We start from the raw sequence: 25,293 nt of genomic DNA, 5'->3' as shown, positions 1-25,293 counted from the left end.
AATTGTTCTCTTTTTTCCCTATATATACCGCCATTTGGGTTGGCACTGCTACAGTTCATTCAGAGTATCCACGTAAGCACAGTGACCGCTTTTAGGGGTTATACTCCCCTTCTTCAGATTGTATATGGCCATAAATCGCATTACATGATAAACTCACTGGCAACTTTATTAGGTACACTTATTAAAGGTGTTATCCGGTGAAAAATAACTTATTCCCTATCCACTGGAATGTCTGACCAATGGGACCCCCGCGATCTCCAAAAGAGGATCATAGTTACATAGTTACATAGTTACATAGTTAGTACGGTCGAAAAAAGACATGTCCATCAAGTTCAACCAGGGAATTAAGGGGTAGGGGTGCGGCGCGATATTGAGGAAGGGATGAGATTTTATATTTCTTCATAAGCATTAATCTTATTTTTATCCAGGAATGTATCTAATCCTGTTTTAAAGCTGTTAATTGTTCCTGCTGTGACCAGTTCCTGAGGTAGACTGTTCCATAAGTTCACAGTTCTCATGGTAAAGAAGGCGTGTCGCCCCTTGAGACTAAACTTTTTCTTCTCCAGACGGAGGGAGTGCCCCCTCGTCCTTTGGGGGGGTTTAACCTGGAACAGTTTTTCTCCATATTTTTTGTATGGGCCATTAATATACTTATATACGTTTATCATATCCCCCCTTAAACGTCTCTTCTCAAGACTAAACAATTGTAACTCCTTTAATCGCTCCTCATAGCTAAGATGTTCCATTCCCCATATTAGTTTAGTCGCGCGTCTCTGCACCTTTTCCAACTCCGCAGTGTCCCTTTTATGGACAGGTGCCCAAAACTGAACAGCATATTCCAGGTAAGGCCGTACCAATGCTTTATAAAGGGGGAGTATTATGTCCCTGTCCCTTGAGTCCATGCCTCTTTTGATACATGACAATATCCTGCCGGCTTTGGAAGCAGCAGCCTGACATTGCATGTTATTCTGTAGTCTGTGATCTACAAGTACACCCAGATCCTTCTCTAGCAGTGACTCTGCCAGTTTAATCCCCCCTAAGACATACGACGCATGCAGGTTATTAGTACCCAGATGCATAACTTTACATTTATCCACATTGAACCTCATTTGCCAAGTGGATGCCCAGACACTTAGTCTATCCAAGTCATCTTGTAACTTATGCACATCCTCTATAGACTGTACTGTGCTACAAAGCTTGGTGTCATCTGCAAAGATAGAAACAGAGCTGTTAATACCATCCTCTATATCATTAATAAATAAATTAAACAACAGCGGGCCCAGTACAGAACCTTGGGGTACACCACTAATAACCGGGGACCAATCAGAGTACGAATCATTGACCACCACTCTCTGGGTACGATCCATGAGCCAGTGTTCAATCCAGTTACAAACTAAAATTTCCAAACCCAAAGACCTTAACTTACCTGTCAGACGTCTATGAGGGACAGTATCAAATGCTTTAGCAAAATCCAGAAACACTATATCCACAGCCATTCCTCTGTCAAGGCTTCTACTCACCTCTTCATAAAAGCAAATTAGATTGGTTTGACAACTTCTATCCTTAGTAAACCCATGCTGGCTATCACTTATAATACAATTATCCCCTATGTATTCCTGTATGTAATCCCTTATAAGTCCTTCAAACAATTTACCCACAATGCACGTTAGACTTACCGGTCTATAATTGCCTGGCGATGACCTAGAGCCCTTTTTGAAGATTGGCACCACATTCGCCTTGCGCCAGTCCCTTGGCACAATACCAGACACCAGAGAATCTCTAAATATCATGAACAGGGGTACAGATATTACTGAACTTACCTCTCTAAGAACTCTTGGGTGTAGTCCATCCGGTCCTGGGGATTTGCTTACATTTATATCACTTAACTTACCTTGTACCATATCTACATTAAGCCAGTTCAGTACATTACATGTTGTGTTACCAGCACTGACCTGGCCAATGTCAGCTCCTTCTTCCATAGTGTATACAGAACTAAAGAACCCATTCAGTAGCTCCGCCTTCTCTTGATCGCCTGTGACAACCTCCCCATTATCACTATTAAGGGGTCCTACATGCTCTGTCCTTGTTTTTTTTGCATTTATATGTCTAAAAAAATATTTAGGATTAGTTTTGCTTTCTTTGGCCACCTGTCTCTCATTTTGAATTTTTGCTATTTTTATTACATTTTTACAGATTTTATTAAGCTCCTTGTACTGTTTAAATGTTATAGCTGACCCATCAGATTTGTAATTTTTGAAGGCTATTTTTTTGTTGTTTATTGCTCTTTTAACATCATGTGTCAGCCATGTAGGATTTAGTTTTAATCGTTTATATTTGTTCCCCTTTGGTATATATTTAGCTGTATAGTTATTTAGAGTTGATTTAAAGATGTCCCATTTACCTTCTGTATCAGTATTTGACAACACCTCCCCCCAGTCTATGTCCTGTAGTGCAGATCTCAGCCCAGGGAAGTTTGCCTTTTTAAAGTTATATGTTTTTGCCTTCCCCGCCTGTCTTTGTTTTCTACATTTTTGTTTTCTACATGCTTCATACATGTGCTCCATTCATTCTCTATGGGAGTTACTGAGATGCATGAGTGTTGTACTCCCTGCGAGTCAGTATTCCGTTCAGGAGATGGCAAGGGATCCCAGTGGTTGGACCTCCTGCGATCAGAAGCTCATCCCTTATTCTGTGGATAGGGTGATAATTAATTTATGACCAGATGGCAGCAAATCAATGCATTTAGATATGCACACATGGTCAAGAAAACTTGCTGAAGTTCAAACCAAGCATCAGAATGGGGAAGAAAGGAGATTTTAGTGACTTTATATGTTTCATGGTTGTTCATGCCAGAAGGGCTGGACTGAATATTTTAGAAACTGCTGATCTACTGGGATTTTCACACACAACCATCTCTACAAAAGAATGGGTAGACTTGTTCAAGAGGACACAAAGGCAACAGTAACTCAAATACCCACTTTTTACAACAAAGGTATGCAAAATACCATCTCTGAACGCACAATGTGTTGAATCTTTAGGCAGATACTACCAAACCAGGTGCCACTCCTGTCTACTAAGAACAGGAAACTGAGGCTACAATTTACACAGCCTCACCAAACTTGGACAATAGTAGACTGGAAGAACGTTGCCTGGACTGATGAATCTCCAGTCCAGCTGGAACATTTAAAGGGCAGGGTCAGAATTTTGTGTAAACAACAGGAAAGCATGGATCCATCCTGTCCTGTATAAACGGATTAGGCTGGTTGTGGTGGTGTAATGGCATGGGGGACATTTTCTTGGCATATATTGGGCCCCTTAATAACAATTGGGAATCATTTAAACCCAACAGCCTACCCTTTGCGTTTAAATGTAATTCAATCTTCTGATGGCAACTTCCAGCAGGATTATGTACCATGTTACATCACATCATCTTGAACTGATTTGTTTAACATGACAATGAGTTCACTGTAGTCCAGTGGCCTCTACAGTCATCAGATCACTAATCCAATAGAGCATCTTTGGGATGTGGTGGAATGGAAATCTTCAGCAATTGTGTGATTCCATGATGTTCATATGGACCAAAATCTGTAAGAAATATTACCAGCCCCTTGTAGAAAGTATGGCAGAAGGAAGGCAGTACTCAAGGCAAGAGATGGTCCAACTCAGTACTTGCACCAAATAAAGCGGCCAAATAGTGTGTATATGCAAAAAGAGGAGGTGTAAATCATTTGAATTAGGTGGAAGAGGTTATTGTACTGGGAATGGGGGGGGGATTAGGAATGGTCATTACTTAGCAAAAGCCACATTTAATGGCCCACATATATCATTGTCTTTAGACAGTTTTTTGTGTCTAAAAAAGGGGCAAAAAAGGCGCAAGCAGGGTTTTTTGCACCTTTTTTTGCCTCTTTTTGTTTACACATTTCTGCTGATTTTGAGTTGCAATCCACTGATTTTGAGTTGCAATCCACTGATTTTGGCAATACACATGATATGGAAGGGATTTATCACTGCCCCTTTTTGTAAAAAGAAGCAAAAAAAGGCGCAAAGCCACTGAAAAGTCTCTAAAACTACACCAGCCCAGACATGGTGTAGCTTTTTGGTGTATGTGTAGACAGAAATTTCAGAAAATGTGGACCTGCACAACATTTATCAAAGCTCTTTTGCCTTTTAATAAATTTGGTGCTCCTACACATTATCAGCACACAAAAAAAAAAAGTGTAAAAAAATGCTTCACTTGCACTGCAATGATAAATGTGGGCCAATGTGCATGCATTGAGGCAGTAACAGGAATGGCTATTAGGGATCGCTATTTTACCAAGTCCCCAGGGTATCTGTCATATGTCAATACCAGGTTTTGGAAAGCACTTATCTAATCCAGAGAGATGTCAGGTGAGGTGAGATTCAAGGACATCACTGCAGTCAGTAATTGGTTAAGGGGCAGTGTGACATTTTGGGCCCCAATGTAACTTTGGGTCCAAAAGTCATGATTTCGGAAGCAAGACGAAGGAAGCCGGGGACACCAGAGGAAGTTCTGACCCCCCCACCCCCACCCCTCCCGCTGGATAATCCCTTTAAGGATTTGATAAATTTATGGAGTTTACTTAGGTCATCTATATATCTTTTATATGAGAATCACCTCGGGAATATATAGTTGTAAATCACTTGTTCTTCAAATAGCCAATAAATTGGCAAACTTGATACAAATGTCATACCTCTTGCTGTTCCATTCGACTGCCACATTTTATTATTACATTTTGTTGAGAAATGAGAACAATTATGCTGTACAGTAAATTTGACACCCTTAAAGGGGTACTCCGCCCCTAGACATCTTATCCCCTATCCAGAGGATAGGGGATAAGATGCCAGATCGCTGGGGTCCCGCTGCTGGGGACCCCCGGGATCTCGGCTGCGGCACCCCGCTATCAATACTGCACAGAGCACACTCGCTCTGTGCGTAATGACCGGCGATACAGGGAACGGAGCTTCATGACATCACAGATCCGCCCCCTTGTGACGTCACGGCCCGCCCCCTTAATGCAAGTCTATGGGAGGGGGCGTGATGGCCGCCACACCCCCTCCCATAGACTTGTATTGAGGGGCGGGCCGTGATGTCATGAGGAGGCAGAGTCGTGACATCACGATGCTCCGGCCCCTGTATCGCCTGTCAAGTTTGCTCTGTGCAGTAATGATAGCGGGGTGCCACAGCGGAGATCCCGGGGGTCCCCAGCAGCGGGACCCTGGCAATCTGACATCTTATCCCCTATCCTTTGGATAGGGGATAAGATGCTAGGGGTGGAGTACCCCTTTAAGAATGATTTTTTTCCCTGCATGTCAGGCATCATTGAATCTTTTCTCATGTGATAGTGTTTATTCCCAGAATGTGGACTATGTTTGTGCACACTGAGGTAATTGTCATTGTGACAAAAGGGAGATTGCACTTCCAAGAGATGTCAGTGATCTTATGAAGTTTGAGAAATCTTTGATGTAGGACTTTAGATCAATAACATATTTATGCAAGTGTATATTGAGAGGATATTGAAGTGTCTCTTTAGGGTAAGCTTTCTGAAAAAAGCATTCAAACTCGAAAGTAGATAAAATAAATTGGTCTTTGCTAGAGATGAGTGAATTTTCCCAAAAAATTTGTTTCGGTCTGAATTTATTTGTGGCGAATCACTATTAAAAATGGCTATTTCTGGCCTACAAAGAGCCTCAATAGGGGTGTAGAACACTTTGCCTTTCTGTAACACACATAGGGTGTGTGCTTGGGTTAGTGAAATAATACTGTTATTCAGTATGATATGCAGATCAGAGGCTTCACTATTAGAATCACTGTCGCAAAGTGGCACAATGACACAACGTGGAGGTGGCAGCAGCATATGGAGACCATATAGTGGCTGAATAACACAGCGTGGAGGTGGCGACAACATGATGAGACCATATAGTGGCTGAATGAAACAGCCTGGCATTGGCGGCAGCGTGAGGAGAACATATAGTGGCTGAATGACACAGCGTGGAGGTGGCGGCAGCAGGAGGAGACCATATAGTGGCTGAATGACACAGCGTGGAGGTGGCGGCAACATAAGGAGACCATATAGTGGCTGAATGATACAGTGTGGAGGTGGCGGCAGCATGAGGAGACCATAAAGTGGCTGAATGACACAGTGTGGAGGTGGCGGCAGCATGAGGAGACCATATATTGGCTGAATGACACAGCCTGGAGTTGGCGGCAGCAGGAGGAGAGCCACATTGTTACGCCGAGCGCTCCGGGTCCCTGCTCCTCCCCGGAGCGCTCGCGGCGTTCCTCTCTCTGCAGCGCCCCGGTCAGACCCGCTGACCGGGAGCGCTGCACTGACACTGCCGGCGGGGATGCGATTCGCATAGCGGGACGCGCCCGCTCGCGAATCGCATCCCAAGTCACTCACCTGTCCTGGTCCCCGGCTGTCACGTCCTGGCTCGCGTGGCTCGGCTCCTTAGGGCGCGCGCGCGCCAGCTCTCTAAGATTTAAAGTGCCAGTGCACCAATGATTGCTGCCTGGCCCAATCAGTCTAATTAGCTTCCACCTGCTCCACGCCCTTATAACTTCACTTCCCCTTCCCTTCCTGGCCGGATCTTGTTGCCATTGTACCAGTAGCAACTAAGAACCGGTCAACCGGTATGGTCCACGCCAATCCCTCTCTGACACAGAGGATCCCCCTCCAGCCTGCCGAATCCTGACAGTAGATCCAGCCATGGATCCCGCTGAGGTCCCGCTGCCAGTTGTCGCTGAGCAGTCTCAACAGATAGAGCAACTAGGACAACAGTTCGCCCAACAAGGACAGCAGCTGTCGCAGTTGACCGCCATGCTACAGCAACTTCTGCCACAGCTACAGCAGCAACCATCTCCTCCGCCAGCTCCTGCACCTCCTCCGCAGCGAGTGCCCGCTCCTGGCCTCCGCTTGTCCCTGCCGGACAAATTTGATGGGGACTCTAGACTCTGCCGTTCAAACGGTCAAAGGTGGCTTTCGTGGTTAGTCTCCTGTCTGGGAAGGCCCTGTCATGGGCCACACCGCTCTGGGACCGCAATGATCCTGTCACTGCCACTGTACAGTCCTTCTTCGCTGAGGTTCGTAGTGTCTTCGAGGAACCAGCCTGAGCTTCTTCTGCCGAAACTGCCTTGCTGAACCTGGTCCAGGGAAATTCTTCTGTAGGCGAATACGCCATCCAATTTCGTACCCTCGCCTCTGAATTATCTTGGAACAACGAGGCCCTCTGCGCGATCTTTAAAAAAGGCCTATCCAGTAACATCAAGGATGTGCTGGCCGCATGAGAAATTCCTGCCAACCTGCATGAACTTATCCATTTGGCCACCCGCATTGACATGCGTTTTTCTGAAAGACACCAGGAGCTCCGCCAGGAAAAAGACCTTGATCTCTGGGCACCTCTCTCTCAGTATCCTTTGCAATCTACCCCTGTGCCTCCCGCCGAGGAGGCTATGCAAGTGGATCGGTCTCGCCTGACCCATGAAGAGAGGACTCGCCGCAGAGATAAAAATTTATGTCTGTACTGCACTAGTACCGAACATTTCTTGGTGGATTGCCCTATTCGTCTTCCACGTCTGGGAAACGCACGCACGCACCCAGCTCACGTGGGAGTGGCGTCTCTTGGTATGAAGTCTGCTTCTCCACGTCTCACTGTGCCCGTGCGGATTTCTCCTTCTGCCAACTCCTCCTTCTCAGCTGTGGCCTTCTTGGACTCTGGTTCTGCGGGAAATTTCATTTTGGCCTCTTTTGTTAATAAATTCAACATCCCTGTGACCCGTCTCGTCAAGCCTCTCTACATTTCCTCGGTCAACGGAGTAAAATTGGACTGCACTGTGCTTTACCGCACAGAACCCCTGCTCATGAGCATTGGACTGCATCACGAATTGGATGAATTTTTTGTTTTGCCTAACTGCACCTCTGAAGTCCTCCTCGGTCTGCCATGGCTCCAACGCCATTCTCCTACCCTTGACTGGACCACCGGGGAGATCAAGAGCTGGGGTGCTTCTTGCCACAAAAAATGCCTCACGTCTGCTCCCAGTCCCATCAGTCAAACCTCAGTGTCTCCTCCTATACCTGGTCTCCCCAAGGCCTATCAGGACTATGCCGAGGTTTTTTGCAATAAACGAGCAGAGATTTTGCCTCCTCATAGCCCCCGTCCTGGTAACACTCTGCCCCATGGCAAGCTTCACCCTCTGCCCCCCCTCCCCATTCCCACTTCTTCTGGACTGCCTGCCATTGATGAGTTTGTCCAGGACTTCTCTGTCTTCCAGAAGGAAACTCTAGAATCGCTCCCAATGTCCTCGTCCCATGTGAAGCGACAAGCGGACAAAAAGAGGGGGAGACCTAAGGGGAGGGGTACTGTTACGTCGAGCACTCCGGGTCCCTGCTCCTCCCTGGAGCGCTCGCGGCATTCCTCTCTCTGCAGCGCCCCGGTCAGACCCGCTGACCGGGAGCGCTGCACTGACACTGCCGGCGGGGATGCGATTCGCATAGCGGGACGCGCCTGCTCGGGAATCGCATCCCAAGTCACTCACCTGTCCCCGGCTGTCACGTCCTGGCGTGCGCGGCTCCGCTCCTTAGGGCGCGCGCACCAGCTCTCTAGGATTTAAAGGGCCAGTGCACCAATGATTGGTGCCTGGCCCAATCAGTCTAATTAGCTTCCACCTGCTCCACGTCCTTATAACCTCACTTCCCCTTCCCTTCCTGGCCGGATCTTGTTGCCATTGTACCAGTAGCAACTTAGAACCGGTCCACCGGTACGGTCCACGCCAATCCCTCTCTGACACAGAGGATCCACCTCCAGCCTGCCGAATCCTGACACACATAGTGGCTGAATGACACAGCATGGAGTGGCAGCAGCATGAAGAGAACATATAGTGGCTGAATGACACAGCCTGGAGTTGGCGACAGCATGAGGAGACCATATAGTGGCTGAATGACACATCGTGGAGGTGGTGGCAGCATGAGGAGACCATATAGTGGCTGAATGACACAGCCTAAAGTTGGCGGCAGCATGAGGACACCATATAGTGGCTTAATGACACAGCCTGGAGTTGGCGGCAGCATGAGGAGAACATATAGTGGCTGAATGACACAGCGTGGAGGTGGCAGTAGCATGAGGGGAACATATGGTGGAATAATGAGACAGCCTGGAGCTGGCATAAGCACAATAAAAACAAATGGTGGCAGAATGAGACAGCCTGGAGGTGGCAGCAGCAGCATCACTAGTCCTGAAAGTGACCTGATGACAGAGTGGGTGGCAATACCAGTATCCGGTGACGAAGGGGGGTGAAAAACTGAGAACTTGGCATCAGATGTGTAGTATCAGGGGGGTGGCAAGATCAGAGTAGTATCTGAGTCAGGTAGGCATAAGAAAACGGTCTCTTTTTTAAAAGTGTTGCACAAGTAAGTATTGACGATATGCATTACGTAAAACTTATGCTTAGGATAAAATATATGGACTCAGATTATTTTTTTTTTTAAATAAAACAAAAGGAAAGGTGTGCAAAAAACACCATGTGCCATCTACACCACCAAGTATTGATGTGATGCAAAGACCTCTGTCACGATGCCGGCTGGCAGGTAGTGGATCCTCTGTGCCAGAGAGGGATTGGCGTGGACCGTGCTAGAGGATCGGTTCTAAGTCACTACTGGTTTTCACCAGAGCCCGCCGCAAAGCGGGATGGTCTTGCTGCGGCGGTAGTGACCAGGTCGTATCCCCTAGCAACGGCTCAACCTCTCTGGCTGCTGAAGATAGGCGCGGTACAAGGGAGTAGACAGAAGCAAGGTCGGACGTAGCAGAAGGTCGGGGCAGGCAGCAAGGATCGTAGTCAGGGGCAACGGCAGGAGGTCTGGAACACAGGCTAGGAACACACAAGGAAACGCTTTCACTGGCACTAAGGCAACAAGATCCGGCGAGGGAGTGAAGGGGAAGTGAGGTGATATAGGGAAGTGCACAGGTGTAAACACTAATTGGAACCACTGCGCCAATCAGCGGCGCAGTGGCCCTTTAAATCGCAAAGACCCGGCGCGCGCGCGCCCTAGGGAGCGGGGCCGCGCGCGCCGGGACAGAACAGACGGAGAGCGAGTCAGGTACGGGAGCCGGGGTGCGCATCGCGAGCGGGCGCTACCCGCATCGCGAATCGCATCCCGGCCAGAGGCGGTATCGCAGCGCCCCGGGTCCGTGGAACCGACCGGAGCGCTGCAGTGAGAGGAGTGTAGCGAGCGCTCCGGGGAGGAGCGGGGACCCGGAGCGCTCGGCGTAACAGTACCCCCCCCCTTGGGTCTCCCCCTCTTCTTGGAGCCTGAGAACCTGAGGACCAGACTTTTGTCCAGGATATTGTCCTCAGGTTCCCAGGACCTCTCTTCAGGACCACAACCCTCCCAATCCACTAAAAAGAAGGTTTTCCCTCTGACCTTTTTAGATGCTAAAATTTCTTTGACGGAGAAGATGTCCGAGGAGCCGGAGACAGGAGTGGGGGGAACAGATTTGGGAGAGAAACGGTTAATGATAAGTGGTTTAAGAAGAGAAACATGAAAGGCATTAGGAATACGAAGAGAAGGAGGAAGAAGAAGTTTGTAAGAGACAGGATTAATCTGGCGCAAAATCTTGAAAGGACCAAGATAGCGTGGTCCCAACTTATAGCTAGGGACACGGAAGCGGACATATTTGGCGGAGAGCCATACCTTGTCTCCAGGGGAAAAAATGGGAGGAGCTCTTCTTTTCTTATCCGCGAATCTCTTCATGCGTGAAGAAGCCTGTAAGAGAGAATTTTGGGTCTCTCTCCATATGATGGAAAGATCACGAGAAATTTCATCCACAGCGGGCAGACCAGAGGGCAAGGGGGTAGGGAGGGGGGGAAGAGGGTGACGGCCGTACACCACGAAAAACGGGGATTTGGAGGAAGATTCAGAGATTCTGAAATTATACGAGAATTCGGCCCAAGGTAGAAGATCTGCCCAGTCATCCTGGCGGGAGGAAACAAAATGTCGTAAATAGTCACCCAAGATCTGGTTAATTCTTTCTACTTGTCCATTGGATTGAGGATGGTATGCAGAAGAAAAATTTAATTTAATCTTGAGTTGTTTACAGAGAGCCCTCCAGAATTTAGACACAAATTGGACGCCTCTATCCGAGACGATCTGCGTAGGCAACCCGTGAAGACGAAAAATGTGTACAAAAAATTGTTTAGCCAACTGAGGCGCTGAAGGAAGACCAGGAAGAGGGATGAAATGTGCCATTTTGGAGAATCGATCAACGACCACCCAAATAACAGTGTTGCCATGGGATGGGGGTAAGTCAGTAATAAAATCCATACCAATCAGAGACCAAGGTTGTTCGGGAACAGGCAGAGGAAGAAGAAAACCAGCGGGCTTCTGGCGAGGAGTCTTATCCCGGGCACAGATAGTGCAGGCTCGCACAAAGTCCACCACATCAGTCTCTAGAGTCGGCCACCAATAGAAGCGAGAGATGAGTTGCACAGATTTCTTGATGCCCGCATGACCTGCGAGATGGGAGGAGTGACCCCATTTGAGGATTCCGAGGCGTTGGCGTGGAGAAACAAAGGTCTTTCCTGGAGGAGTTTGCCTGATGGAGGCTGGAGAAGTGGAAATCAGGCAGTCAGGAGGAATGATGTGTTGAGGAGAGAGTTCAATTTCAGAAGCATCTGAGGAACGAGAGAGAGCATCGGCCCTAATGTTCTTATCAGCAGGCCGAAAGTGAATTTCAAAATTAAATCGGGCAAAGAACAGAGACCACCTGGCCTGACGAGGATTCAGCCGTTGGGCAGACTCGAGGTATGAGAGGTTCTTGTGATCGGTGTAAATAATAACTGGAAATCTTGATCCCTCCAGCAGATGCCTCCATTCCTCAAGTGCTAATTTAATGGCTAGAAGCTCTCGATCCCCGATGGAGTAGTTCCTCTCCGCCGGAGAGAAGGTCCTAGAAAAAAAACCCACAAGTAACAGCATGCCCGGAAGAGTTTTTTTGTAGAAGGACAGCTCCAGCTCCCACTGAGGAGGCATCAACCTCCAATAGGAAGGGTTTAGATGGGTCAGGTCTGGAGAGCACGGGAGCCGAAGAGAAGGCAGACTTGAGTCGTTTAAAGGCGTCTTCCGCTTGAGGAGGCCAAGACTTGGGATCGGCATTTTTTTTGGTTAAAGCCACAATAGGAGCCACAATGGTAGAAAAATGTGGAATAAATTGCCTGTAATAATTGGCGAACCCCAAAAAACGTTGGATGGCACGGAGTCCGGAGGGGCGTGGCCAATCTAAGACGGCAGAGAGTTTATCTGGATCCATTTGTAGACCCTGGCCAGAGACCAAGTATCCTAGAAAAGGAAGAGATTGGCATTCAAACAGACATTTCTCAATTTTAGCATAGAGTTGATTGTCACGAAGTCTCTGAAGAACCATACGGACATGCTGGCGGTGTTCTTCTAGATTGGCCGAAAAAATTAGGATATCATCAAGATATACAACAACACAGGAGTATAACAGATCACGAAAAATTTCATTAACAAAGTCTTGGAAGACAGCAGGGGCGTTGCACAGGCCAAAGGGCATGACCAGATACTCAAAGTGTCCATCTCTGGTGTTAAATGCTGTTTTCCACTCATCCCCCTCTCTGATGCGGATGAGGTTATAGGCGCCTCTTAAGTCCAATTTAGTAAAGATGTGGGCACCTTGGAGGCGATCAAAGAGTTCAGAGATGAGGGGTAAGGGGTAGCGGTTCTTAACCGTGATTTTATTAAGTCCGCGGTAGTCAATGCAAGGACGTAGAGAGCCATCTTTTTTGGACACAAAGAAAAATCCGGCTCCGGCAGGAGAGGAGGATTTACGGATAAAGCCCTTTTTTAGATTCTCCTGGACGTATTCAGACATGGCAAGAGTCTCTGGGGCAGAGAGAGGATAAATTCTGCCCCGGGGTGGAGTAGTGCCCGGGAGGAGGTCGATAGGACAATCATAAGGCCTGTGAGGAGGTAGAGTCTCCGCTTGTTTTTTGCAGAAAACATCCGCGAAGTCCATATAGGCCTTAGGGAGACCGGTTACTGGAGGAAGCAGAGAGTTACGGCAAGGGTTACTGGGAACCGGTTTTAGACAGTCCTTGGAACAAGAGGGCCCCCAACTCTTGATCTCCCCAGTGGACCAATCCAGGGTTGGGGAATGAAGTTGAAGCCAGGGAAGTCCAAGGAGAATTTCCGAGGTGCAATTGGGGAGGACCAAAAGTTCAATCCTCTCGTGATGAGATCCGATGCTCATTAGAAGGGGCTCCGTGCGGAAACGTATGGAACAGTCCAATCTTTCATTGTTTATACAATTGATGTAAAGGGGTCTGGTGAGACTGGTCACTGGGATGTTGAACCTGTTGACGAGAGAGGCCAAAATAAAATTTCCTGCAGATCCAGAGTCCAAGAAGGCCACAGAAGAGAAGGAGAAGGCAGAGGCAGACATCCGCACAGGCACAGTAAGACGTGGAGAAGCAGAGTGGACATCAAGGATTGTCTCACCTTTGTGCGGAGTCAGGGTACGTCTTTCCAGGCGGGGAGGGCGGATAGGACAATCCCTCAGGAAGTGTTCGGTACTAGCACAGTACAGGCAGAGGTTCTCCATGCGGCGTCGTGTCCTCTCTTGAGATGTCAGGCGAGACCGGTCGACCTGCATAGCCTCCACGGCGGGAGGCACAGGAACAGATTGCAGGGAACCAGAGGAGAGAGGAGCCGAGGAGAAGAAACGCCTCGTGCGAACAGAGTCCATATCTTGGCGGAGCTCCTGACGCCTTTCGGAAAAACGCATGTCAATGCGAGTGGCTAGGTGAATAAGTTCATGAAGATTAGCAGGCATTTCTCGTGCGGCCAGAACATCTTTAATGTTGCTGGATAGGCCTTTTTTAAAGGTCGCGCAGAGGGCCTCATTGTTCCAGGATAATTCAGAAGCAAGAGTACGGAATTGTACGGCATACTCGCCAACGGAAGAATTACCCTGGACCAGGTTCAACAGGGCAGTCTCAGCAGAAGAGGCTCGGGCAGGTTCCTCAAAGACACTTCGAATTTCCGAGAAGAAGGAGTGTACAGAGGCAGTGACGGGGTCATTGCGGTCCCAGAGCGGTGTGGCCCAAGCCAGGGCTTTTCCAGACAGCAGGCTGACTACGAAAGCCACCTTAGACCTTTCAGTGGGGAACTGGTCCGACATCATCTCCAAGTGTAATGAACATTGGGAAAGGAAGCCACGGCAAAACTTAGAGTCCCCATCAAATTTATCCGGCAAGGATAGTCGTAGTCCAGAAGCGGCCACTCGCTGCGGGGGAAGTACAGGAGCTGGCGGAGGAGATGGTTGCTGGAGCTGTGGTAGTAACTGTTGTAGCATAACAGTCAGTTGAGACAGCTGTTGGCCTTGTTGCGCAATCTGTTGTGACTGCTGGGCGACCACCGTGGTGAGGTCAGCGACAACTGGCAGAGGAACTTCAGCGGGATCCATGGCCGGATCTACTGTCACGATGCCGGCTGGCAGGTAGTGGATCCTCTGTGCCAGAGAGGGATTGGCGTGGACCGTGCTAGAGGATCGGTTCTAAGTCACTACTGGTTTTCACCAGAGCCCGCCGCAAAGCGGGATGGTCTTGCTGCGGCGGTAGTGACCAGGTCGTATCCCCTAGCAACGGCTCAACCTCTCTGGCTGCTGAAGATAGGCGCGGTACAAGGGAGTAGACAGAAGCAAGGTCGGACGTAGCAGAAGGTCGGGGCAGGCAGCAAGGATCGTAGTCAGGGGCAACGGCAGGAGGTCTGGAACACAGGCTAGGAACACACAAGGAAACGCTTTCACTGGCACTAAGGCAACAAGATCCGGCGAGGGAGTGAAGGGGAAGTGAGGTGATATAGGGAAGTGCACAGGTGTAAACACTAATTGGAACCACTGCGCCAATCAGCGGCGCAGTGGCCCTTTAAATCGCAAAGACCCGGCGCGCGCGCGCCCTAGGGAGCGGGGCCGCGCGCGCCGGGACAGAACAGACGGAGAGCGAGTCAGGTACGGGAGCCGGGGTGCGCATCGCGAGCGGGCGCTACCCGCATCGCGAATCGCATCCCGGCCAGAGGCGGTATCGCAGCGCCCCGGGTCCGTGGAACCGACCGGAGCGCTGCAGTGAGAGGAGTGTAGCGAGCGCTCCGGGGAGGAGCGGGGACCCGGAGCGCTCGGCGTAACAACCTCTAAAAGGTGGAAGTAAAAACTTCCCCTGTAAGGCCCTACTCTCACATTATTAATTCCCTTCTTGGCAAGTGTTTCTCGCCCTAAAAAGGGTGGCCCAACACAGGAACCTCTCCCTATTTCCACCTACAAACACTGCTATTTCCCAGGGTTTTTAGGTGGAAAGAGAGATTGGTTCCTGTGTGGGGCCACCCTTTTAAAGACGAGTAACACTTTCTTCGAAAAGGTGGAGGGGAACAACATATTGTCCATTGTAGAAGGTGGGGGTAAAAACTTTCCCTGTAATGCCCTACTCTCGCCCTATTATTAAAAGTTAAGTTTTACTTAATGCATATCCTCAATACTTAGTGGTCTGATGCGGAGGAATGTCTGTAACTGGGGTGCAGCGTCTTAAATATGTTTAGCACTATCCATATTTGTGAAGTGTTGGTGTGGCACCATGGTCAATCTACTCTGATGCATCAGGCATTGGTGGGTGGAAATCCTGGCTTATCCATGCCTGATTCATCTTCAGAAAGGTCAGTCTCTCCACATTTTTTGTGGACAGACGAGTTCTCCTTGGGGTTACTATGGCTCCTGCTGCACTAAACACCCACAATGATGACACATCACTGGCTGGGCAGGACAGCTTTTTCCGGGCAAACTCTGCTAGTTACGGCAACAAATCAAGTTTGGCTGCCCGGAAGTCCAGCAGATCTTCAAGGTGTGTTGGCATGGTCATGTCAAGGCATGCTACCACCTGCTGGTTCAGACCCTGCTCCAGGTTTACCTACTGCTGATGAGTTGCTTCACTATGCGGGTGAAGAAAGCTACTCATCAGCGACTGTGCAGAGGGCCCCCCAAGTCAGACCTGCGAGAGGATGGATGATGGCACAGATAGGCATCGGCCAACTGACTACGTAGGCTGTCTCTGTAGTAGGTCAGTTTGTCCTCCCTCTCAGTGGGTGTAAAAAAAGGCCCCCCTTTTGTGCTGGTAGCGAGGGTCCAATAAGGTGGAGAGCCAGGAGTCATCCCGTTGCCGAATGGTGACAATTCAGCGGTCACTACGCAAGCAAGTGGGCATGCATTGTGTCATTTGTGCAAGTGACCCGGAGGGACTCTTTGCCTCCATCTCCACTGCATACTGCCACAGTGTGTCTGGGTCCTCTGTTTCACCTTCCTTATAATCCTCTAGCTCCTCTAGCTCCTCCTGCTCCTCCTCTCCTGTCAGTTGACTTGAAATACCGCCCATCTCGCAAAACCTAAACTGTGCTCCACTGTGCCCCTCCCCTCCTCCTCCTTCTCCAGTTCAGCCCCCATACGGTTGAGGATGAGGAGGCAGAGTCGCACACTATCAGAGGACCAACAGCCTGAGAGTGTGGAGGCAGAAGCGGCGTGACCTGTCCAAGTTGCTGTTGTGGCTGTGCAGGAACCACATTCACCCAGTGGATTGTAAAGGACATGTATTGTCCCTGACGGTGGTTATAGCTCTACACGTCGGTGCTGCCACGCACTTTGGTACACACCGACAGGCTCAAGGACCGGCCTACCTTCTGTTCCACAAAATTTTGCAGGGCTGGTACTGCCTTCTTCACAAAGAAATAACTGCTTGGGACTCTCCACCTTGGCACGGCACAAGCCATCAGTTCTATGAAAGGTGCAGAGTCCACCACTTGAAAAGGGAGGGAATGCAACACCAGCAACTTGGACAGGAGCAAATTCAGCTTCTGCGCCGTTGGATGAGTGGACGCATACTGTTGTCTCTTGGACATGGTTTCGCCGATGGATTGTTGGCAGAATGACTGACTCGAAGTAGTAGCAGCAGGAGCATCTGGAGAAACAGTAGATGGGTATGACACACAGCTCCCTTCGGCTGAGGTGGTGGAGCTTGCTTCAGCCAACTCCATGCTGTGTCATTCAGCCACTATATGGTCTCCTCATACTGATGCCACCTCCAGGCTCTGTCATTGTGCCGCTCTGCGGCAGTGATTCTAATAGCGATGCCTGTAATCTGCATGTCATACTGAATAACAGTATTATTTCACTACCCTAGCACACTCTATATGCATGTTAGAACACCCCTATTGAGGCTCTCTGTAGGCCATAAATGGCCTTTTTTAATATAGAGTCACCACGAATAAACTCGACCCAAAACAAATTTTTTAGGAAAATTAGGCAAATCGGACGGACAAATTGAATTTTTGAAAAGTTCGCTCATCTCTAGCTGTAGCATTGTCCTTCATTGGAGATAAGAGGCCTAGCCCATACCCTTAAAAAACACAACCATATCATTATCCTTCTTCCACCAAATCTTACAATACATACTAGGGCATCATCCATTATCTTGAAGGGCGTCTTATAAATAGTGATGAGCAGAAGGGGCCATATTTGAATTTGCGATATTTTGCAAATATATTGACGATTATTCGTCCTATGTTCGCAAAATCCGCATATCTGCATATTCGCTATGTTCCTTCACTTTTTTCCCAAAATTTGCATTGGGAAATTTGCATTAAAATTTGCATATGCGAACCATGGTGACAGACAACGGAAAGAACATCGTGTCCGCGCTGTGACAAGGAAGTGTGAAACATGCGCCCTGCATGGCACACGTGTTGAATCTGGTTGTCAAGCACTTCCTCAAGTCTTCACCCCATTTGCAAAACATCCTGAAAATGGCAAGGAAACTGTGCATGCACTTCAGCCACTTGTACACCGCCAAGCACGAGTGCAGCGTTAGAATGGTATCCCACAATATAGTCTTATTTGTGACGTTGCCACATGTTGGAATTCCACCCTCCATATGTTGGACAGACTATACGAACAAAGAAAAGCCATCACCGATTTCTTGATGATCCAAGCAGATAGGAGTATTCCCCTGTGTAACTTCAATGTGAACCAGTGGCAGCTCATACGTGACACCTGCCATTTGCTGAGGCCCTTTGAGGAAGCCACATTATTTGTGAGTCGCCTGGATTACGCCATGAACGACGTAATTCCACTCCTACATTTCCTACAACAAATGATTGAAACCATGGCTGGTCACAGCAATGGAAACGTTGCGCCTACATCTCAAGGCTACATGAGCCCTGTGGGGGCTGAACTGGAGGAGGAGGATGATGAGGGGCAGAGCGGAGCACAGTTTAAGGTGGATGAGATGGCTGGTGTTTCTAGTCTTCGGACAGGAGAGGAGGAGCAGGAGCAGCCAGAGGAGCTGGAGGGTTATGAGGAAGTTGAGACAGAGGACCCAGACACACCGTGGCAGTATGCAGTGGAGATGGAGGCAGGTAGTCCCTCCGAGTCACTGGCGCAAATGGCACGATGCATGCTCAGTTGTTTGCGTAGTGACCCCCGAATTGTCAAAATTCGTCAGCGGGATGACATCTGGATATCCACCTTATTAGACCCTCGCTACCGTCCCAAAATGGGGGCCTTTTTTACACCTACTGAGAGGGAGAACAAACTGACCTACTACAGAGACATTCTACGTAGTCAGTTGGCTGAAGCCTATCGGCCACATGGTCCATCCACTCGCAGATCTGACTCGGGGGGCCCTCTGCGCTCACCTTCTACTGCCATGGCGGCTAGGGAGGGGAGGGGTGGGAGGAGCAGTACCAGCTCAATCAGCAGCAGCCTGAGTCTACAGTCGCTGATGAGTAGCTTTCTTCACCCGCATAGTGAAGCAACTCATCAGCAGCAGGTAGACATGGAGCAGGACCTGAACCAGCAGGTGGTGGCATACCTTGACATAGCCATGGCAACAACTATTGAAGATCCGCTGGACTTCTGGGCAGCCAAACTTGATTTATGGCCACAAATAGCAGAGTTTGCCCTGGAAAAGCTGTCCTGCCCGGCCAGTAGTGTGCCATCAGAGCGGGTGTTTAGTGCTGCCAGGGCCATAGTCACCCCAAGGCGAACTCGTCTGTCCACCAAAAATGTGTGTGGAGAGACTGACGTTTGTCAAGATGAATCAGGGATGGATCAGCCAGGATTTCCAGCCACCAATGCCAGATGCCTCAGAGTAGATTGACCAAGCTGCTATACCAACATTTCCCAATTATGGTTGGTTATGAAACCCTCTTGGGTTATCAATTAGGGTTATGCAACCCTCTTTGGTACTGCGATTGACTGCTCCTGGCTCATCCTGTGTCTTTCAGGAACTATTTGCCTCACTGATGCTTCTGGCCTTGGGCCTTTAATTTTTGGATGTTTAGCAGTAGCTAAATATATGCTTAATGCAAATGTCAACATTGATCTTTAAATGTAAGGGGTTATGAAACCCTCTTGGGTACTGCGAATGCCTGCTCCATACTCATTCTGTGTCTTTCAGGAACTACTTGCCTCCCTGCCCTCAGGCCTTGGGCCTTCAATTTTTGAATGTTTAGCAGTAGCTAAATACATGCTTAATGCAAATTTCAACATTGACTTTTAAATGTAAGAGGTTGGCTATGAAACCCTCTTGGGTACTGCGAATGACTGCTCCTGACTCATTCTGTGTCTTTCAGGAAATAATTGCCTCCCTGATGCCTCAGGCCTTGGGCCTTAAATTTTTGGAAGTTTAGCAGTAGCTAATAAATGCTTTATGCTAATTTCAACAATGATCTTTAAATTCTCGGCGCTCTGCTAGGGCCTTCTCCTACCCCGCCGGGGCCGATCCAAGGACCTCACTAAACCATCCAATCGATAGTAGAGACATGCGGTGTGTACAAAGGGCAGGGACTTAATGAACCCGAGCTTATGACCGGCGCTTAGTTGTGATTCTTCTTTCCTGGCAAAAAATTGCAATCCCTGATCCCTATCGCGAAGGGGGTTCAGCAGGTTACCCGCACCTGTCGGTGAAAGATAGACACACGCTGGTCCGTTCAGTGTAGCGCGCGTGCAGCCCCGGACATCTGAGGGCATAAGACACCTGTTATTGCTCGATCTCGCGAGTGATCGTGCAATGTAAGGGGTTATTAAAGCCTCTTGGGTACTGCTGATGCCTACTCCTGACTGCTCCTGTGTCTTTCAGGAAGTACTTGACTTCCTGATGCTTCTGGGCTTGGGCCTTTAATTTTAGGATTTTTGAAATACATACATACATGCTTAATTAAAATTTCAACATTTATGGGGCAATGTATGGGGTTATTAAACACTCTTGGGTAGTGTTTTTTTCAAATTTTCAGATAATTATCACAGAAATAAACTTGAATTTTCCACAATAATAACCATTACACCATTGAACGATTGTTGCGTGTGATTTTTTAAGTAACATTTTCCAAAAAAATACGCAGAGGGATGAACTCTGCTTCTTTATTTCACAAAAAATTATTTTATAGAAGAATGTCTTTTGGTGGTCCACCGTCCTGCATGATAGAGTCTTCTGGACTCTTGGATATGCGCTTGTTGTTAAACAAAGGTACAAAAAACAAAAATGGCTGGTCAGGGCTATGGAGACGTTGTGCCTACATCTTGTGAGATTAGGTCCTTTGTACCCACATGGCTGGGTCCGGGACACAAATTTAGATTTAAATTTCAAATAAAAAAATCACACATTTCAATGGTCTCCTCATGCTGCAGCCAACTCCAGGCTGCGTCATTCTGGTAATATATAGAGAGCACTCGCTGTCCTAAATTTCCTTTAGAATTTTTCGTCAAAAATGTTTGTCTTTTTTATTAGGGATTGTGAAGCTTTGTTGCGTACTCATGCATCAGCCAACTCCAGCCTGTGTCATTCAGGCAATATATGGTTTACTGATGGCGCTGCTGGGCCTGGGTCTGGGAATTTCAAATTTTCTCATAGGTAGCACCCGCTATCCATAAGTCTTCTTCTTAAATTTCTACAATTGTTGTGTTTTTTTTGAGGGATTGTGAAGCCATGCATCAGCCAACTCCAGGGTGTGTCATTCATGCAACATATAGGTAGCACCCGCTGTCCTAGATATTCTTAAAATTATTTTAAAAATGGTTGTTTTTTCTTTGGGATTCTGAAGCCCTGGTGTGTACTCAATGCTGCTTCCTGCTACACTCTGTCAGCCCGTTGGTCCTGCGAAAGTGTGCTACTCCGCCTCCACATCCTCCTCTGTGTCTTAAGCCTCCACTGCCCGGACAAGTCTCAGTGGCCCTTCCATGTGTGCAGGTCACGGCGGTGTCACGCTGTTCTTCACATGGTTTGCCTTGGCGAGAAGTCTTGGAAACAATGGCCGGTCAGGGCAATGGAGACGTTTCGCCTAAATCTCACGGCCACATGAGCCCTGTGGGAGCTTGTTGGATTTGGTCCTTCGTACCCACACGCTGGGGTCCGGGACACACAAAGGTTGTTTTAAATTTCAAATAAAAAAATGATGGTGCTGCTGGGCCTGGGTCTGTTAATTTCAAATTTTCTCATGGGTAGCACCCGCTATCCAAAATCTTTTTAAAACATTTCTAAAATTGTGGTGTTTTTTGGGGGTGATTGTGAAGCCCTGGTGTGAACTCGTGCATCAGCCAACTCCAGGCTGTGTCATTCAGGCAATATATGGGTTACTGATGCCGCTGTGGGGCCTGGGTCTGTTAATTTCAAATTTTCCCGTAGGTAGCACCCGCTATCCAAAATCTTTTTCAAAAATTTCTAAAATTGTGGTGTTTTTTTGGAGGGATTGTGAAGCCCTGGTGTGTACTCGCTCATCAGCCAACTCCAGGCTGTGTCATTCAGGCAATATATGGGTTACTGATGCTGCTGTTGTGCCTGGGTCTGGTAATTTCAAATTTTCTCATAGTTAGCACCCGCTATCCAAAATCTTCGGTTTAAATTCATCTTTTAATCTTAGGGATAGTGCCTACTCATGCTGCTGGCAACTCCGGGCTGTGCCATTCATCCACTATATGGTCTCCTCATGCTGTCAACACCTCCATGCTGTGTCATTCAGCCACTACATGGTGTCCTCATGCTTCAGCCTCATCCAAGATGTGTCATTCAGCCACTATATGGTGTCCTCATGCTGCCAACATGTCCATGCTGTGTCATTCAGCCACTATATGTTGTCCTCATGCTTCAGCTTCATCCAAGCAGTGTCATTCAGCCACTATATGTTGTCCTCATGCTACCAACACCTCCACACTGTGCCATTCAGCCACTATATGGTGTCCTCATGCTGCCAACACCTCCATGCTGTGTCATTCAGCCACTATATGGTGTCCTTATGCTTCAGCTTCATCCAAGCTGTGTCATTCAGCCACTATATGGTGTCCTCATGCTGCCAGCACCTCCACACTGTGCCATTCAGCCACTATATGGTGTCCTCATGCTGCCAACACCTCCATGCTGTGCCATTCAGCCACTATATGGTGTCCTCATGCTGCCAACACCTCAATGCTGTGTCATTCAGCCACTATATGGTGTCCTCATGCTTCAGCCTCATCCAAGCTGTGTCATTCAGCCACTATATGGTGTCCTTATGCTGACAACATGTCCATGCTGTGTCATTCAGCCACTATATGGTGTCCTCATGCTGCCAACATGTCCATGATGTGTCATTAAGCCACTATATGGTCTCCTCATGCTGACAACACCTCCATGCTGTGTCATTCTGCCACTATATGGTGTCCTCATGCTTCAGCTTCATCCAAGCTGTGTCATTCAGCCACTATATGGTGTCTTCATGCTGCCAACACCTCCACACTGTGCCATTCAGCCACTATATGGTGTCCTCATGCTGCCAACACCTCAATGCTGTGTCATTCAGCCATTATATGGTGTCCTCATGCTTCAGCCTCATCCAAGCTGTGTCATTCAGCCACTATATGGTGTCCTTATGCTGACAACATGTCCATGCTGTGCCATTCAGCCACTATATGGTGTCCTCATGCTGCCAACACCTCCATTCTGTGTCATTCAGCCATTATATGGTGTCCTCATGCTTCAGCCTCATCCAAGCTGTGTCATTCAGCCACTATATGGTGTCCTCATGCTGCCAACACCTCCACACTGTGCCATTCAGCCACTATATGGTGTCCTCATGCTTCAGCCTCATCCATGCTGTGTCATTCAGCCACTATATGGTGTCCTCATGCGGCCAACACCTCAACGCTGTGCCATTCAGCCACTAAATGGTCTCCTCATGCTGCCAACACCTCCACGCTGTCATTCAGTCACTATATGGTCTCCTGACACTGATGCCACCACCAGGCTCTGTCATTGTGCTGCTGTGCTGCAATGATTCTAAAAGCGATGCCGGTAATCTGCATGTTATTCTGAATAACAGTATTATTTCACTAACCCAGCACACTCCATATGCGTTTTAGAACACAACAAAGTGTTCTATACCCCTATAGAGGCTGTATGTAGGCTAGAAATAGCCTTTTTTTAATATAGATTCGCCGCGAAAAAATTCGGATCGAAACAAACTTTTCCGGAAAATTCGGCGAATTGGCCGAATCGAATTTTTGAAAAGTTCGCTCATCTCTACTCAAAATAGCTGGCACTAGGGGTCGCCTGTCTTTTAGCCAGACAGACTAGTCTAGATTTTACAGCATACTAGATACCGTCCGTAAAGCATACCGGTATCCAGTATAGGAAATTTCTATTGAGTGTTTGCAAAACTACAGATAAAGGATGTGTGGACATGCTGGGAGCTGTAGTTTTACAACAGCTGGAGGCAACACTCTAACACAGTTATTTACAAACACTGCAGCTTCAGTTGTTACTAAACTACAACTCCCAGCATGCTTAAATAGTTAACGCTTTCTCGGACTCCTGAATGACAAAGAAGTTGATCAGGCATTCAGGAGTCTGTGAAAGATGAATGATACACATAGTGACAACTATGCTGATTAGCATCCAGCTTTACTAGGAAAAGATAAAACGGATAGAAAACGTATTCATAAAAATGCTGTACTTTTATCTAAAAAATCCTTGCACTAATTTTATAAAGATCTATTCTTATATTTATGCATTTTATCCTGTTATGAAGCCATAATGTCTTCGGAATAGTGCAGGCTCTGTGTAACATGTACAGCATGAAACCAGAGAGGAAAGGGTTACAGAGTTGAGAGGCTGACAGCTCAGGCTCCCTCCCGAGAATCAAGCAGATCTGTGTCATCACTGTGAGGGAGACAGACAGACACGCCCCCTCCAGCTAGCAAGATGAAAAAGTTACTCACCCGTATATAAATGCTTATATCTCTGGATATATAGGTCCGAGACACATAAAAATGATATGCACACAATCAGGATTGGGTACTGAGTAACATCACTTTATTTCTTTTTTTGCACTATGACAGGTACGCTTTAAGTGTTGTCCCTAAACACTGCTGCCATAGGCACAGGCCCACACTGCCCAATGGTAAATATGAGCCTGCTGCAATGTATCATAATGATTTTCTGAAGTACTAGCCTTGTACATGCTTATATCTCACTAACTAAGATAAACACAGTTTACTGGGATTAGGTGGAGACTGGGAGCATATTATCAACATATTCACATGTAGGTGTATACTGTGGGCTAGGTGGCAACCCTTCTTGAAGGTATAGGTCAAGAGTTCCTTCCTATTTATGCCACAGATAATAGTGATCAGTTATACATAGAAGTGGCTGGCTCCTAATGGAAGATTTATGGAGAAATGGCTAAGCATACACGCAGCCCGCTCTATACAAGTATATGAACCTAAAAAAAAATCTGCCCAAAATAGATAAATAAATGTAACAAGAAAGTAATTAGCAAAAACATACTTTATTTGAACAAGAAAATTCATATATGACATACAATTAATAATCCCATCCTCCCCATATAAAAACATGCACATCAGACAGTGTTAAAACAATGGATGGGGGAACATCCTGGATAATCTATGTGATAATTGTTCTCAATACGCTCCCTCAAAAATATGTATATACATGAGCACCTCACAGATGTATTAAAAATACTATATCAATATTGTACTTGCCCCCCGATAAATATATAGTGGATCACTATGATGTGTGAGTCCAATATATTAATAGTCTTAAAGTACTGCTCCTATATTCAAACACATCTATAATCAAATGACCACCGAGTCTATAATAAAGTGGCTAGTGCATTGAAAAGGTTGCAGCATAAATATAGGGCATAGTGCAAAACAGAAAATAACAATATTACATGG

The 25,293-nt window shown here is 47.5% G+C and overlaps 1 protein-coding gene across 1 annotated transcript in view; it reads right to left on the bottom strand.

The window, feature by feature from the left end:
- The window catches only part of THBS2 (thrombospondin 2), a 244,832-nt gene that overhangs the window by 81,786 nt on the left and 137,753 nt on the right, over window positions 1-25,293 (bottom strand). The window lies entirely within an intron of this gene.

The sequence above is a fragment of the Hyla sarda genome, chromosome 3, assembly GCF_029499605.1.
Source record: "Hyla sarda isolate aHylSar1 chromosome 3, aHylSar1.hap1, whole genome shotgun sequence".
Classification (NCBI taxonomy): Eukaryota; Metazoa; Chordata; class Amphibia; order Anura; family Hylidae; genus Hyla; species Hyla sarda.
This window is presented reverse-complemented; position numbering and strand designations above follow the sequence as displayed.